We start from the raw sequence: 14818 nt of genomic DNA on the forward strand, positions 1-14818 counted from the left end.
GGTTCACCGCAGGCCCGGCAAGGCCCCTCAACAAATTGCAGTATAATCCTGATGAAGGGTGGTGAAAACCCCCCGAAACGTTGATGTGTGGTGAAAATAACAATAAATAACCTGCTGATTATGAAGTGTGTGCGGAGCCGTGATTATACTGCAACCTAAAATTGACTGGACATTGAGGAGCCACCAGAACTACCCTAGAAGCAGCATGATCTTTATTTAACCCGACAAACTTGGACTATATCTGTGAAGAAGTAGCTTTATTTTTAGAAAAATTTTACACCAACCAGCCTTTGCAAAATACAGTTAATTATATGGTGTACTACTGTTATGTCTTATGTTGTTAAACTCAGGGAAGCGCATTTATGAACATTCTCATTTTTGTGGTTTTAGAGTTTTTAAAAACTGTGATTAAGCTCTATAAGGGTTACGTATGGGACCTGTTGTCCATAATGCTCGGGACAGGGGTTTTGTGGATGAGGGATATTTCTGTATCTACTGAATAATCATTAAAATAGTAAATAAACCCAATAGGATTGTGTTGCCACCAATAAGGATTAATTCTATCTTAATTGGGATCAAGGTACTGTTTTGTTATTAAAGGAAAAAACGAAATTGCTTAAAAAAATTTGAATTATTTTCTTAAAATGGAGTCTATGGGAGATTGCCTTCCCTTAATTCAGTGATTTCTGGATAACGGGTTTCTGGATAATGGGTTTCTGGATAATGGATCCCATACCTGTAAAAGGCCCTAAGTTTGCCCATGATCAGTAACCCATAGCATAGAATGTACTAGTCACCTGTTTAAATGCAAGCATATAATCGGTTGCCATGGGTTACTGATCCTGGCCAAACTTAGTGCAGTACAGATATGGGACATGTTATCCAGAATGCTTGGGACCTGGGGTTTTCCAGATAACAGATCTGTCTGTAATTTGGATCTTTATTCTTTAAGTCTACTAGAAAATCATGTAAAAATTAAACAAACCCAATAACCTGGTTAATAACCTAGGATTAATTATATCTTAGTTTGGATCAAGGACAAGGTACTGTTTTATTATTACAGAGAAAAAGGTTATCATTTTGAAAAAATTGCATAATTTGGATAAAATTAAGTCTATGGGAGGCAACCTTTCTGTAATTCAGAGCTTTCTGGATAATGGGTTTCCTGATAACAGGCTCATACCCGTACAAACAAAAAAAACTCAACGATAAACTAAAAAAATATGGAAAATTCTAAAAATTCAAGCTTTTACGACAATTACTAGCAAAAAAATACGAACACCTCTGTCTGAATGGCTAAAAAAAAGGTTCAAAAGGATCAGTGTAGCTCCCATTGACTTCAATAGAACCTTGGCTGCTTTTACTTGCCAGAGTTTTGTATTTGAAGTTTTTGTTTTTTTTACACTTTATAAATATAATTTTTTTGTGTTTTTTACACTTTATTTTTTTTTGGGGCCTATTTACATTCAAATTTCTTTTTATATTTCTTTTTAGGAATCAACTTTTTTTCTAAATCTAAAGAAAATGTCACTAGTAAAAAAACAGATTTTGGGGAGTGCAGCACAGGACTGGAGAATGGTGCTTTCCTGCCGACACAGCTGTGTTGAAAAATCGGTATCGTCTGAACGTGCATTGCTACGGCTGAGTTTGATCTGATGTAGATTTACGCTATGATGGAATTCAGCTAAGTAATGCCAACTTGGGATGTTTTTGTGCCTGACAATTTGTTTGGGGCATAGATACACCCTAAAGGAGAGATTTATTTAATAACATGCCATGCAGTCTGACTTTGATGCGAATTTGGCAGTACTCCTGGGAACTACTCCTTAGGGGCATAATGATACTGAGCTGAGCAATAAGACACCTAACATTAACTAATAATGTCATACCACCAGTTGCAGCTAATAAGCCAGTGATATGGTAGTTTTCCCCCATTGGGAACTAAACAGCTGTAGACACATTATATAATTATTTAACTGAGGGGGCCCCTCCAAAAGCTGCGCTATGTTTGTTTTTATGGGATTGGGTATTTTAACCTAAGTAGAGAATAAATACAATTTACATTATATATACAAGATCCTATAAACCTATATGTGAATAAAATTATGAGTATCCTAAGAAAGTATATTATATATATTTTGTCTTGATATCAATTTATTAATATTTGCGATTTTTGAATATTTGTATTTTAAACACTGCATAGTGACAGTGTCATTAAAGGAAAAAATAATGCTAAATATATATTTTATAGGAAAAAATATAAGGACATGCAATAGTGCTACTAAACTTGTAGTTCCGTAGTTAATTAAGACAAATAATATCAGCTCATTAGAATTCATTCATTTCTGCACTGTATTTAGCCTGTGAATAAGTACTGTGAATCATGTCTGGCATCAAATACCAGATTATTGCTATTGGATGAAAAGAATATTTATATATATATATATATTTGTAGCACAAGTAGCCACCAAGTGGTAAAAATGTGTACTGTATGTTGCAAGATAAAAGGTAATGCTATTCATGAGGTATGCTGCTATTAGAGGAACCTATAAATGGCCATACATTTATGGAGATTGTGTGCGTCTATACAGTGGAACCTCAATTTTACATACCTTGATTTTAAGCTTTCCTTCATTTTACATTGTTGTTTTGTGGTCCCACCTATGTATTATGCATAATACATGTCCCTAATTTTACACTTTCCTGGATTTTACACAATTTTTTTCTGGTCCCCTGGAAAATCTAAAATGGGGGTTCTACTGTAAATCCTTTGCCCAGAAGGATGGAGCTAAATTGCAGCTGTAACTGTATTTTCCATTCCCCCTAGAAGCAATCACTGTGAATCAGCTCCACCGACACCAGCTATGCTATATGCCATATATACTGTATATACTAACACATATGCCACTTAGTACCCTACATGACCCACCAGTGTCTTTTGCTTCCACACTTCTTCATGTTACAATTAGAGCTGCAGTATTTCTGATCTCTGATCTCTGAGGCAGCACACAGACCATCACAAAATGGTGACTCACGGGAAAAGATGTAAAAGGGCAACATAAACAGATATGAATATGCCAACTTGGTAAGCTTCTTTAATAGGTCACTTATTATAATATACATGGTCTATTGCTTAGGTATTAATTCTGAGGGTATTGCTTTGCTTTAAAGTGGATCCATCACCCAGACACAAAAATCTGTATAATAAAAGTCATTTTCAAATTAAACATGAAATCTGTTTTTTATTAAAGCATGCATAGCTGTTCATTTAAAAATCTCAGCTGTCAATCAAATATTGTCTGCCCCTCCTCTATGCCTTAGGCATAGAGGCAGGGCAGACAATTACTTTCACTTTCCATTCAGCAATTCCTAGATGTCACTGCTTTCCACACATTCCCACTCTCTCTCTACATCATTCAATTGTGTAACCAGGGCATGGGGATGGACATTTTGTCCCCCATTCTGGAGCACACACAAGATTCTAAGATGATGCAAGGCTTGCCTTAATAACAGTGTCCACAATATGGCTCCTGCTTCCTATAATTATTAAGTCCCAGACTGAAGGAAATAAAATTCAGATAATTTATATAGTGTATTTTTTAATTACTTTTGTATACGCGCATACAGACGTGGCTGATTCATCAAATAGAAAACTAGATAATCCTAAAGCAATTTGAAAGTTTCTTGAATTATCAAAACATTTCTGACTCTAAGGAACATATTCCTGATGTTTAAAAAAAAATACAACAAACTGACACATTTATCAAACTGGATACCAGTGTCAATTTGTCATAATGTGCTGGTGATAGGCACCACTAAACACTTTCCCTTGACTGAATCCCGTCTCTCTAGGATGTAACATATGTAGGAAACAAGGGTTTGGATGGATATTAAAAATGAATCTAAAATATACCAAGCAATAATAAATCAGCCCCAATGACATGCAAACTTTTTTTTAGTTTTTGCATTATATTGTATACAAGTGTTGTTTTGGTATGAAAACAATTTCTTAGGCACGTGTGATCAGGTATTTTAAACACTGCATAGTGACACAGTGTCACTGCATAGTGTGACTAGGGCATCCATTATTCAGACTGTTAATCACACTTAACATCCTTTTTTTTTTTTACCTGAGTCATTTTATTGCATTTTCTGATCTACGTTGTTGGTGATTATTTGCTTTTGTCATGAAAAATGCCAATACACAGTATGACTGGTGGCTTATGAATAAAGTATTGTGGCTACTAATCCCCTCATTCTTTTTATGATTCATTTGAACACTTTATAATTCAAAATGCCCTGCCTGAAAATGCATGGCATCACAGAAATATAAATGAACTGAAGTGACTCTTGGGGTTCAGTTTAGAAATAGGAGTCCCTTTCTAAAACTTGAACGTTATAGTCCAAAACACAGAGTGAATTGCGTTCAAACTACGACCAATATTGTCAGAGTTGGGATATTATAAATAATACTGTTCCTTGTAATTCTGATCTTAGCATGTTATTGAAAGACTTTTAATGGTATGTTGGGCTCTATAACTTGTACTGATTTACCCTTGAAGGAGAATGAAAGCTCCAATCCTTGGGGGAGCCAAATGTTCGGGCACCACCAAAGATAATAATGACTTACCTGATACCCTGGACCAGTTTTATTAAAATCACCAGAAATTGTATTTCTCAACATGCAGGATTTGTGCCAAAGTCAGTTTTTTGTTAGATTTTGGTTGTACTGGAATTGTGAAGACTCAGCCTGGTGATCTAGTGGGCCGGTGGTAAGGCCGCCGAAGTGATCTGTTTCTTCCTCCTGCTGGCTTCATTATGGTGCATGCAGCGCGCACTTCCGGGTTTGGGTGCGTCTCGAGTGTCATGACGTCATTGCAAAGGCACGAATTTTGAATATATAAAGGGGCTTTGAGCACAAACTCATTACACGTTGTTTACTTGTTAGTATCCTGGGTGTTATTTCTAAGTGTCTGATTCCTGGTTTTGATCCCTGTATGTCTGACTATCCTGAACTCTGCCAATATTGACCCTTGCCTGCCTGACTATCCTGAACTCTGCTAATCCTTGCTTCTACCTGCCTGACGATTCTACTGGTATTGACCCTTGCCTGTCTGACCTTGCTTGAACTCTGCCCGCACCGAGCCCGGCCTGCCTGACTACGCTTGTCTCTTTTTTGAACTGTACCTTTCGTCCAAAACCTTTATAACGACCGTGCCCTTTGCCAGTACAGAACTCTTGCTTGGCTCCTCTCTTATTAAGACCTGGTGGCATCCGATTAGTGGAGGGATCCTCCCAAAGTGAAAGGCGGCTGCAACAGGAGCACCTGTTCTGTATTTAGGGAGTCGGTCGTGACAGGAATCAGTTATATGTGTAAGCTCTAATACATTTGCCAGATAAAGGAGCCCCCCAAAAGATATATTGGATCTAACTGCCAATGGAAATCTGACACCCAACTCCTGCATGAACACAGAATGAAGAGAGGCACACTGAAGATAAACTTGATTATTCCAGAAACCGTACAGAATTTTTAATTGATTGTATTTAGAAAGTTTTGTATTTCAGTATGATAAAGGTTATGTCAAATTTTCATTTTTGTGATAGTTCACTAAGGTCCACAATTTACAGCTGAACACAGGATCACTTTTATTCAAAGCCAATCTCTCAAAAACCTTTTTCACTTAATCAACTTTGTTCATTAATAAAACAGTTGAATGTTTCACAGCACAGAAAGCCTTCTTGGTGCTTGTTCTCCTTGCAATCTACTTCTTTTTTTTATTTTATTTATTTGGATGGGTGGAGGTCAGCCACAGCTTTATTGAACATAATTATTAAACAAAGTAAACAGCCCTTTCCATACCATATACAATTGTAAAAAATACCCAATGCCAGTCATTTTAGCCCCGGTAGGCATTTAATGTGAACCCTGGAAATCTTTACCAAATATCAAGGACACAATTAGATACCCACCAGCTGCTGTGACATAACCAAAACAAATAAAAACATAATACATAGATTACAATTGTAATAATAGCGTACTCTTTTGTGGAGCCCAAAACTGCTCAGCTATCTGGCCAAATGCTCTAAAGAACCTATCCTAGCACTAAGTTGCCTAACTACTGTATATGGACAATCCTAAAATGAGTTCTTTGCTTGGTCATTCCTCTCATGCAATTATCCTCAGACCATTGATTTAATCAATTGTCGCCATATATCAGTCACAAATGAATGGGACAACATTTTGTTTTCATTATTACAATCTTAAGTGAATTCCCTCCCCCTTATTAACATTGGAAGAACTACTTCCAAGAACTACTGTAGATTCCCAGTCCCTTATTGTCACCTAGTGGCTAAAAACATAATTACAATACACGACACATTTAACCAAACAAATATGGGAGAATGTAATAAAAGTGAAAATGTATGCCTGTGTACCAAAACATTTTCCTATGCGTGAATTTTATATAACATTTGCCAACCTGGAAACTGTCTGGCAGCAGCTTTCGCCAGTGGAAGAAAGAGTGCAAATTTTATAGTTTGTGCCAGTGTGCTGTTTATGTTACTGAAAATTTTATTTTTGTTCCAAAAGATTATGCCACCTTCAAGCAAGCCTTAAAAGTGTACATAAACAGTTCAAATTTACAATGCAATAACTGTCTAATGTTACATTGCGAAATGCAATTTTTTATTCTTATATGAGCTATTTTTCCTGTTTTATTTACCCCAAAATAACAGTCTGTCTATCCTGCATGTACACATTCTGCACACAATTTTTCCTTAATACGTGCAGTAAAATTAATGACCTGGGTGGGGCTGATTTACAACATATCAAACTGAATAATTCACAGCAGTTGCAGGTTTCCCCTATATATGAAAATAATCCTGACTGTCAATAGCATTTTCCTTTTAACAAATGAACACATTCATCAAGCCTGATACTGTACCTGTTCATCAGAATGTGTTTGACTGGTTTAAGCAGCTTAACCCCAATCTGATCCATTTGGTTGTAGTTGTCATTGTTATCACCTGCTTGAATCCTTGCTCTATAATTCATATCTCCAACTGTCCTGTTTTCTGCAGGACAGTCCAATTTTGGCAGCTCAGCCCACTGTCTTTACAATAAGCAAGTCTCTTTGGGAAACTGTGATTGCAGCTTAAAGAGCAATTCATTTTCATTAGAAAAACTGTTATATCACATAACACATGCACTAAAACATAATGCCAGAAATGTCTTCAGACTCTCATAACCTGCCAGATTTTGAAAAATGGACATGGTAATGTAGGGGCCCATAAGTGTAATGGCCCTTATGGCTTCATTCCCTGCCAGTGCCTCCTTTCCCTGTTGCTGGGTTAAAACCCATGTAACATATTATACATTATTTGCCTACCTATTTCATTGGCCCTAGGTGGTGACCACTTCCTGCAGTGCTGTAACAAAGTGCTTTACAGGGGGAGGTCCTTCCTCTTTGGCCTGCAGCAGCTGACCTGGGCAGTTGTTCCACTGAGACTGAGTCGACAAGGCCCCAGAAGTGTTAGGCTCCAAAGGGGTACAGGGACCCCATGAACAAGTTGAAGCCAGTGTACAGGTTAGCCCTTGTAAGAGCACTCTCTGGAGTCAGAGAGGCTTAGCGAGTAAGAGCAGCTCAAGCTCCACCAGGATAGACAGGAGTAGCTCTCCCCCAGGCTCTGCTTTGCCTGTAGTGAAGGGACCACAGTACCGACAAGGCAATCAGGCTATGTTATATCCCTGTTCCTTGTCTGCTGTATGGGATCAGGGTCACATGAGGTACTGACACCCTGGAAGGTGATCCTACCAACTTCCTGTGCTATGCCTACTGTGGTGCCTTTCCATGCTGTGTCTGCTACACCTTGAACGTACCTGGTATTGTATTCTGATCTACCTCATCTGTGAGTATCATAACCCTGTGGCGCTTTGTATTAAAATAAAGCCTGCTCTATCTGTTTTGCATCATTGGCAGTAGTGAGTTGTAGTTCAACAACATCAACATGTGTACTTTCCATTTAGCGACAGCCCATCCTCGTGAAAGAGGGTCGTGTGTAGCCCATGCTCTATCACACTAGTTGGTATTTGTCTAATTCAGCCCAATAGGAGTTACAGTAAATAGGGGGTGTGGCCATAAAATGGGCGAAGTCAAAAAATGTTGATGCACTGTACAAGTTTTTGTCCTTCTTTTTCTTTTTCAAATGTTGGGAGGTATGTATAATGTGTATTGTATACAGGGATAAAGGTTTCAGAATAATTTCATTACAGGAGATAACCTGTAAAATAAAAAGTATCTGCAAAATTTTACCAACTGGGGCCGACTTATCAGGGGCCCACATGCACCTGCTCCAGGCACGACTCCCCCCCACCAACTCCAGGGCCCCCCTTTGCCAGCCGCCCACAACGCACCTCCACCCAGCCCTGACCAGGGCATACCTGTGATTTTCTTCTATCAGTCGGGGCGGGGATAAATCGGCAGGCAGGTCAGGCAGGCGGGAGCGGATCTGGGCTGGTGGGGCCCACGATGGCCAGGGTCCACCAGGTGTCCCACCAGCGAGTTCGACCCTGCCAATAGGTAATTGTTGTTACGGCTCAGTTAAATATTTGTGACCAATAAATCCACCTCTCAAATTATTTTAAAGTTAATTATGTCATCAGTTTGACCAAAGCATTACTAGTGCAGAAGACTTATTTTGACAAACAGGCTGACCAAACTGAAGCAGAGTCTGCCTACACAAGGGGGCCCATTTTGATAAAGTGTGAATTTTCTCTTCACCTAACTTCACCAAATATCGCCTCACTTCGCCATGTGCATTTTTTTTTACAACACATCTCCATATTTACTAAAAAAACACTTTTTCAAGAGAAATGTGGTGAATTTTCTCCTGGCATAAATTCTCCTGTATATTTTCCCATACAATAGTAGTGGGGAAATTCTCTAGAGAATTTTCACCATGGAGAAAAGTAGCGTGGAAAGGGTAATGTAGATTGCAATTTAAAAGTGGCAGCTCTATCTTTATAATTTAGAATTTGGCAGCCTGAACCTGAGGAAGTACACTTTCGTGAAAAGGGTACCGTTCTCACTTGGACAGAGAAGTACGTTTCATTGCAATATCTTTTATACAGAAAAAAAAAGTAAAACAATGTAAATGTCCAATTAGTTGTCAATACGATGTGACACTTCTCTAGTGCTGAGCTTTTAATTAGCGAATGTTCCTTTTCACCTTTTAGTAAATTGTGAGTTTGCTAGGAGTTGTCATTGTGGCAAGTTTTTGCCAAAAAAACACACTTCCCCCTTTAGTAAATGTGCCGCAAGTACTCACAGCCAAGTCACTAGTTTCTAAGGCAACATGTAACTAGGAACAATGTCTGGTATGTAACATGACTGCTAGACCTCAGCTTTCAGGAAAAACTCTGGGTGACTGTGTCATATAAATATGGAATTTATAATGGGAACTAATGTTATCTGTTACTAATTTATGACAAGGTGCAAACCTACTTTGCTTGTGATGCAATGTAGGGCTGGACTATATCCAATTTAAAAAGCTGTTGCAGTGATGTGATTCAAAACTGTTAAACGTTAATTTCAAAATGGCAAATCTCCTTGTGGTCCTGTTTATCCTTTCACTTCAGATTGCAGGTGAGTTACATTTTTTTCCCTTATTATAGATCTTTGCTGTTTTTTGGTGCGGAAGGGGTTGTTATTCTGTAAATCTCCCTGCCTCAACCTAACTACCCCCACTTTACCCCCAAACTGCATGGGTTCTGGTAAGTGGAGGCTTTTACTGGAGCTGCTTGGGATGAAACTAGGAAGGCATCACATGAGAAGGTTTTAGTTAAGCAATGCTATAAGATTGCTTCTTATAAAGGGTTTGTTATTACAGCGATTCAATCCTCTTTTGTCCCTGTGTTACTATTAGGAGAAATTCTTGCTTTTAATACCTGCAAGCACTACGAGACATTTCCATTGTTTTACTTTTTTTGTATAAAAGATATTGCAATGAAACGTACTTCTCTGTCCCGCTCTTTAATGAGCATTCAGGTTCCTACAGGTGATACTTCTATGTGGGTGGTGGAATATGCTTATGTCAGAGACATTCTATATTGTTATAGACCTTCATAGAGAAAGCATAACCAGAACATTTTAATATAAAAAGGCATTTTCCATATACAGAACAGTATAATGCATTGCCTTGTGTATGTTACATAAATCACAAGATGTAAGGGAATACATTTTCTTTTCTTTCACAGGATTCCTGTGTCAAAGTGCAAGTGCAACAGGTAACAGAATTCTCTATACTGAATATCTTTATAAAAATATACCTGCTCTGTATTGTCACAGATTTACAGACTCTTACTGATAGGGACCTGGGGCTTATTTATTACTTGCTGAGCATCAAGATCAGGTTTTTTTCAAAAATAAAAACATAAGAGGTGTTGAGCTCTGGAGGCAAAGGCCTGTATCTGTGGTGCAAATATAGGCATGTGCAAAGAAGTTAGTACCCCTTTTTTGCATTTTGTAAATAACCCCAATTGTGGTTTAAAACACAGCTATTATCTTCATTTTTTTCAAACTTTGCACCTTGATTCCAGACTACATTGTAAATGAGCCCTGTATTATTTTTAAGCTTGAAGTGACTGCACATGCTTACTTACTAAGATAGGTGCTTTAACACCATCAGTGTATATTACATAAGTCAACTCATGCAGTTTGGCATCAGCGGTAGCAAATAAAGAGCCATATGTAAAGAATTTTTGTCTGACCTGAATGACAAATCCCTATTGTCTTGTTTTTCTAGCTACAGTTCCAGGATGGGCTATTGCCCTATTAGTGCTGGTGGGAACCACACTTATTCTAGTGTTGGTGGGCTGTGGTTGTGTGGTAAGTTGACATTTAAATAATATTTAGTATTTATGTTTTTAAGTAGCTTATGCCTATACAAACAATGCTGCAAATAAAGACGCACCTACAATAGCTGCCAGTAAGCAACTGGAAGATCAACACAACAGAGTGACAGTTGTAAGGCCCAAGAAGAAATTACCATTTCTGTCCTACTCACTAAAGATACTTTCAGCACCAAGATAAAGTTGCATATGCAGTGCAACAAGAAGAAGTCAGATTATAATTGCAGTAAACTAGTTGTGGCGTTACAGTCCTTGCAAGATAAGTGGTTTAATAAAGCATTCACAATATAGTACCTTACGTTTAGATCAACCTTATGTTTAGCTTAGGGAGCCCTTCCAGAAAATTATTTTTCTAGCATTTGTAGTAGTTAAAGTAATTAAAAGTAGTTAAATCTTAAATAATCTTGCCAATCTACTTCCCTGCAAATTTCTTTCCTTTTGTTTTCAGATATTTAAGTTGATAAAAGCAGTACTAAGCCATCAGTTATCTAAAAGCAAACTGACAGGATTTCCTATATATATATATATATATATATATATATATATATAATTTTTTTTTTTTACGGGCTACAGCCCTCCAGCAGCAGCAGAAGTTGGTATGCTACCCATTCATCTCTATAGGAGCCCAGCACAGCAAAATAATGCTTTAAGTGCTCCTTAGACAATCTGGCTTCTTTTGGTGGGTTGCAATATCCCCAAAAATATAGTATTTTAAAGTAATAAAGGTCCTGCACTGCAGAAAAAAAATCCCTCAAGTTTGACTATGTCCACTAGAAATTACACAGCTCTGCCCTGTCAGAACAGCCTTAATTGTCTCAAAGTAATTGGGCCAGCATCTTGGACCTAAGGATTTGGAATGTAGTTTTCTGTCAGAGGAGGACAGGAAGTCACATCACATCATAGGATCCAATCAGTCCATCCTCCATATGTACCCTTTTCTCTTGAGAAGGGGTGTACCCACTCAAAAAAAGCAAAATTATAGCAAAAACAACTTAAAACGGTGAGGGAGAGGCCAGTTCTATGTTACCCAAACAAACCATAATATAGTTATCACCATTTCAAAGAATACAGAAAAATCTATTTTTTGTTAGTGCTAATCTACTACTAAATTACAGTTTAAATAGTGTTAGGCACTATATAGCATATATATATATAATCTTTACAACATTTTAATTTACTTGTCTACTGGGCATGATCTACAATTATAATTCATTTCAGCATTCACAGGTTTCATCTGTCCCTCTGTTCCCAGTTATCTAATCTAATAAGAAAGCCATAGTGATAATCATTAGAAAGTTTAGTTGGCTAAAATATGGCCATTAACAGTGTTAAGTGTTTTAAAATGAATGGTTATTTCAGAAATCTTGATCATCTTTTGAACATCTCTCATATGTAAGTAAATTCTGTAGCATCTCCCTGACCAGATGGATGGTTCATAGCTTTCCTACTATGATTCTTAGACATCAGTTATTGTTGAGTATTTGCAGACAGCCTCTGACCCACCTGTATTACCTGAAACATAGTTATGTCGATTGGTAAATGTTTTATTCATTCCTTATAAAACCAACAACAATTCCCACCCAGAAATGTGCAACCTGTTAATGATCTCACTGATAAAAAAAGAGAATGCATGCCTATATTATTGCTTGATTATGTGTTTGAATTCATTGCACCTTGTTCTCAATAAAAAGCTTATCCATATTAAGCAGGTATTATAAAAGAATCTAGGACAACTGGAAAAATACAGAGCTAAATTAATGGTGTGTCATGAAAGTATGTTAGCTAGGTGAATATAAAAATGCTTTGCATTTAACTAGAGATGTTATATGCATTTGTCCTTCTTGATCTGATTGCCTTGTGTTTTGCCTTCATAGGTTGTCTTCCGAAAGAGATAACAGGCAGTTTGGTGATATTCCCCACATGCTGAAAAGAACAGAAGTTTAACTTGGAGAAATGAAATCCTTTGGCTTTTTCATTATGATTAAAACCATCAAGTGCTGTTTTTTTTGGTGTCAGTGAAGAGCTACTTCCCAGCCTTACTCAGATAAGAACTAAGAGACTCTTAGTCAGTCAACTTCATACTCCTCATAAGAGAAAAACTCATTTTCAGTTTATTTACAATTTCACAAATTTTTACTGACAAGTGCATACTTGTGATTTAATTCATGTGTAAACCCCAATGCTTATTATGTTTACCTGTAAAAAGAATAATACCGTTGTTGAGTATATATATATATATATATATATATATATATATATATATATATATACACATTGATTAAGTAACACATCTTGATAAAGGTTGTAGAACACAACCGAAACGTCGATGTATAACCGATGTAAATGCTTTTTGTATTCTAAATAAATCCTTTGGAGTAAAGAAGACACGGTGTGTGTGCTACTCTCTGGTCCTATATATATATATATATATATATATATGTATATATATATATATATATATATATATATATATATATATATATAATGTACTGTAACAAACAAGGGAAAGTTGTGCTCACCACTAATTTTAAAAACATTAGGCGGGGGTGCAATGAGACTGTGACCACAAAATACATATAGACAAAAACAAGATTCCTCTGCACTCAACCCATTATCAATATATTTAAGACAGAGACATTTTGTGCATACTGCTACTGAAATATGCCTTACCCTTTAAACAACACAGGGATTGTTTGTCCATATATTGCAATATATTTAAGCTGTGCAACTACGTCAAAGTCATCCCATATCTGGCCAGTCCTACGCTCAATTTTCATCTGATTCATTAAGAATTCTATTGCTTCATTATACATTTTACAAAGGGACTAAGTTTTACCTGCAACTTACTTGCTGCTTTCAAAGTAAAACTCCCAAACTTGGCTGCCCTTTTATTAGACACCAGTGGGATCACCTGACTATAGTTGGGAAGGGTGGGAGCTACAACATGGAGTTGGTCACTGCTCCTGTATAAACTATAACAAACAAGGGAAAGTTGTGCTCACCACTAATTTTTAAAAACATTAGGCGGGGGTGCAATGAGGCTGTGACCACAAAATACATATAGACAAATACAAATATAAATATACTGTATATATATATAAAAACTCTGTATCAAGACATTAGTATTGAGAAACTCAAATAAAATTCAAATAAAAAAATATAAATATGGTTTCCTTTCTTATTTTTAATTTTAAGGTGTGATTCTTGAGTTAATTATATACTTTACTAAGATGCAACTCCCTGTGACATACAAGAATCTGCAAGTCTGCCTGGCACAGAAAAGCATGAACCTTAGCAAACACTGAGGATAATATAATAAATAGTGCCTAATCCACAGGTAGCATTTACTAGTCACCTGCTTAAACATCTTATTGGTTGTTATTGGTTACCTTGTCAAATGTTGTTCCTTATATTACACATGATTAAGGAAATGTGTGATACTACATGTTTTCCATGTTACAGCCAAGAACCTCAAATCTTTTGATACGTTCTGTAAAAAAAACAAAAATAGTTGAAGTCTAACGTGTAAGATCATAGAAGTCTATCATAATAGTATAAAGGTAGAATTTACTATGACCCTGAATGCAAGTGCTTGAACACTAAGGAGTGCAAAAGAGTGCCTTTTAGTGTTCATTCAACATGCACTTGAGTCTGGGCTCTGGCTTTAATCTACACAAGATTGGTTAGGGGATGCACAAAGATGTTGAACACAGGCAGAGCTGTATTCATGAGGCATACTTTAGAGCTGAGAGACCTCCCAGGATAGGGAGCAAGCGTGCAAAAAAAAATATGATGTTTCCATCCATTTCTGATTACAATGGGACTTTACAATGATCTGCTGCCAGTAATTTACAAATGTGGAAAGTACCACAACATGTGCATCTTCGAGGAGGGGAATATTCCAATCCA

At 37.0% G+C, this 14818-nt stretch overlaps 1 long non-coding RNA gene across 1 annotated transcript; it reads left to right on the forward strand.

The window, feature by feature from the left end:
- The first annotated feature begins 9563 nt into the window (after positions 1-9563).
- LOC121396838 lies at positions 9564-13190 on the forward strand. Its single transcript, XR_005963169.1, has 4 exons — positions 9564-9644; positions 10256-10285; positions 10804-10886; positions 12784-13190. It is a non-coding gene; the product is annotated as an uncharacterized LOC121396838 (long non-coding RNA).
- Positions 13191-14818: the final 1628 nt, after the last annotated feature.

Source organism: Xenopus laevis, chromosome 8L (genome assembly GCF_017654675.1).
Source record: "Xenopus laevis strain J_2021 chromosome 8L, Xenopus_laevis_v10.1, whole genome shotgun sequence".
In the NCBI taxonomy this organism is placed as follows: domain Eukaryota; kingdom Metazoa; phylum Chordata; class Amphibia; order Anura; family Pipidae; genus Xenopus; species Xenopus laevis.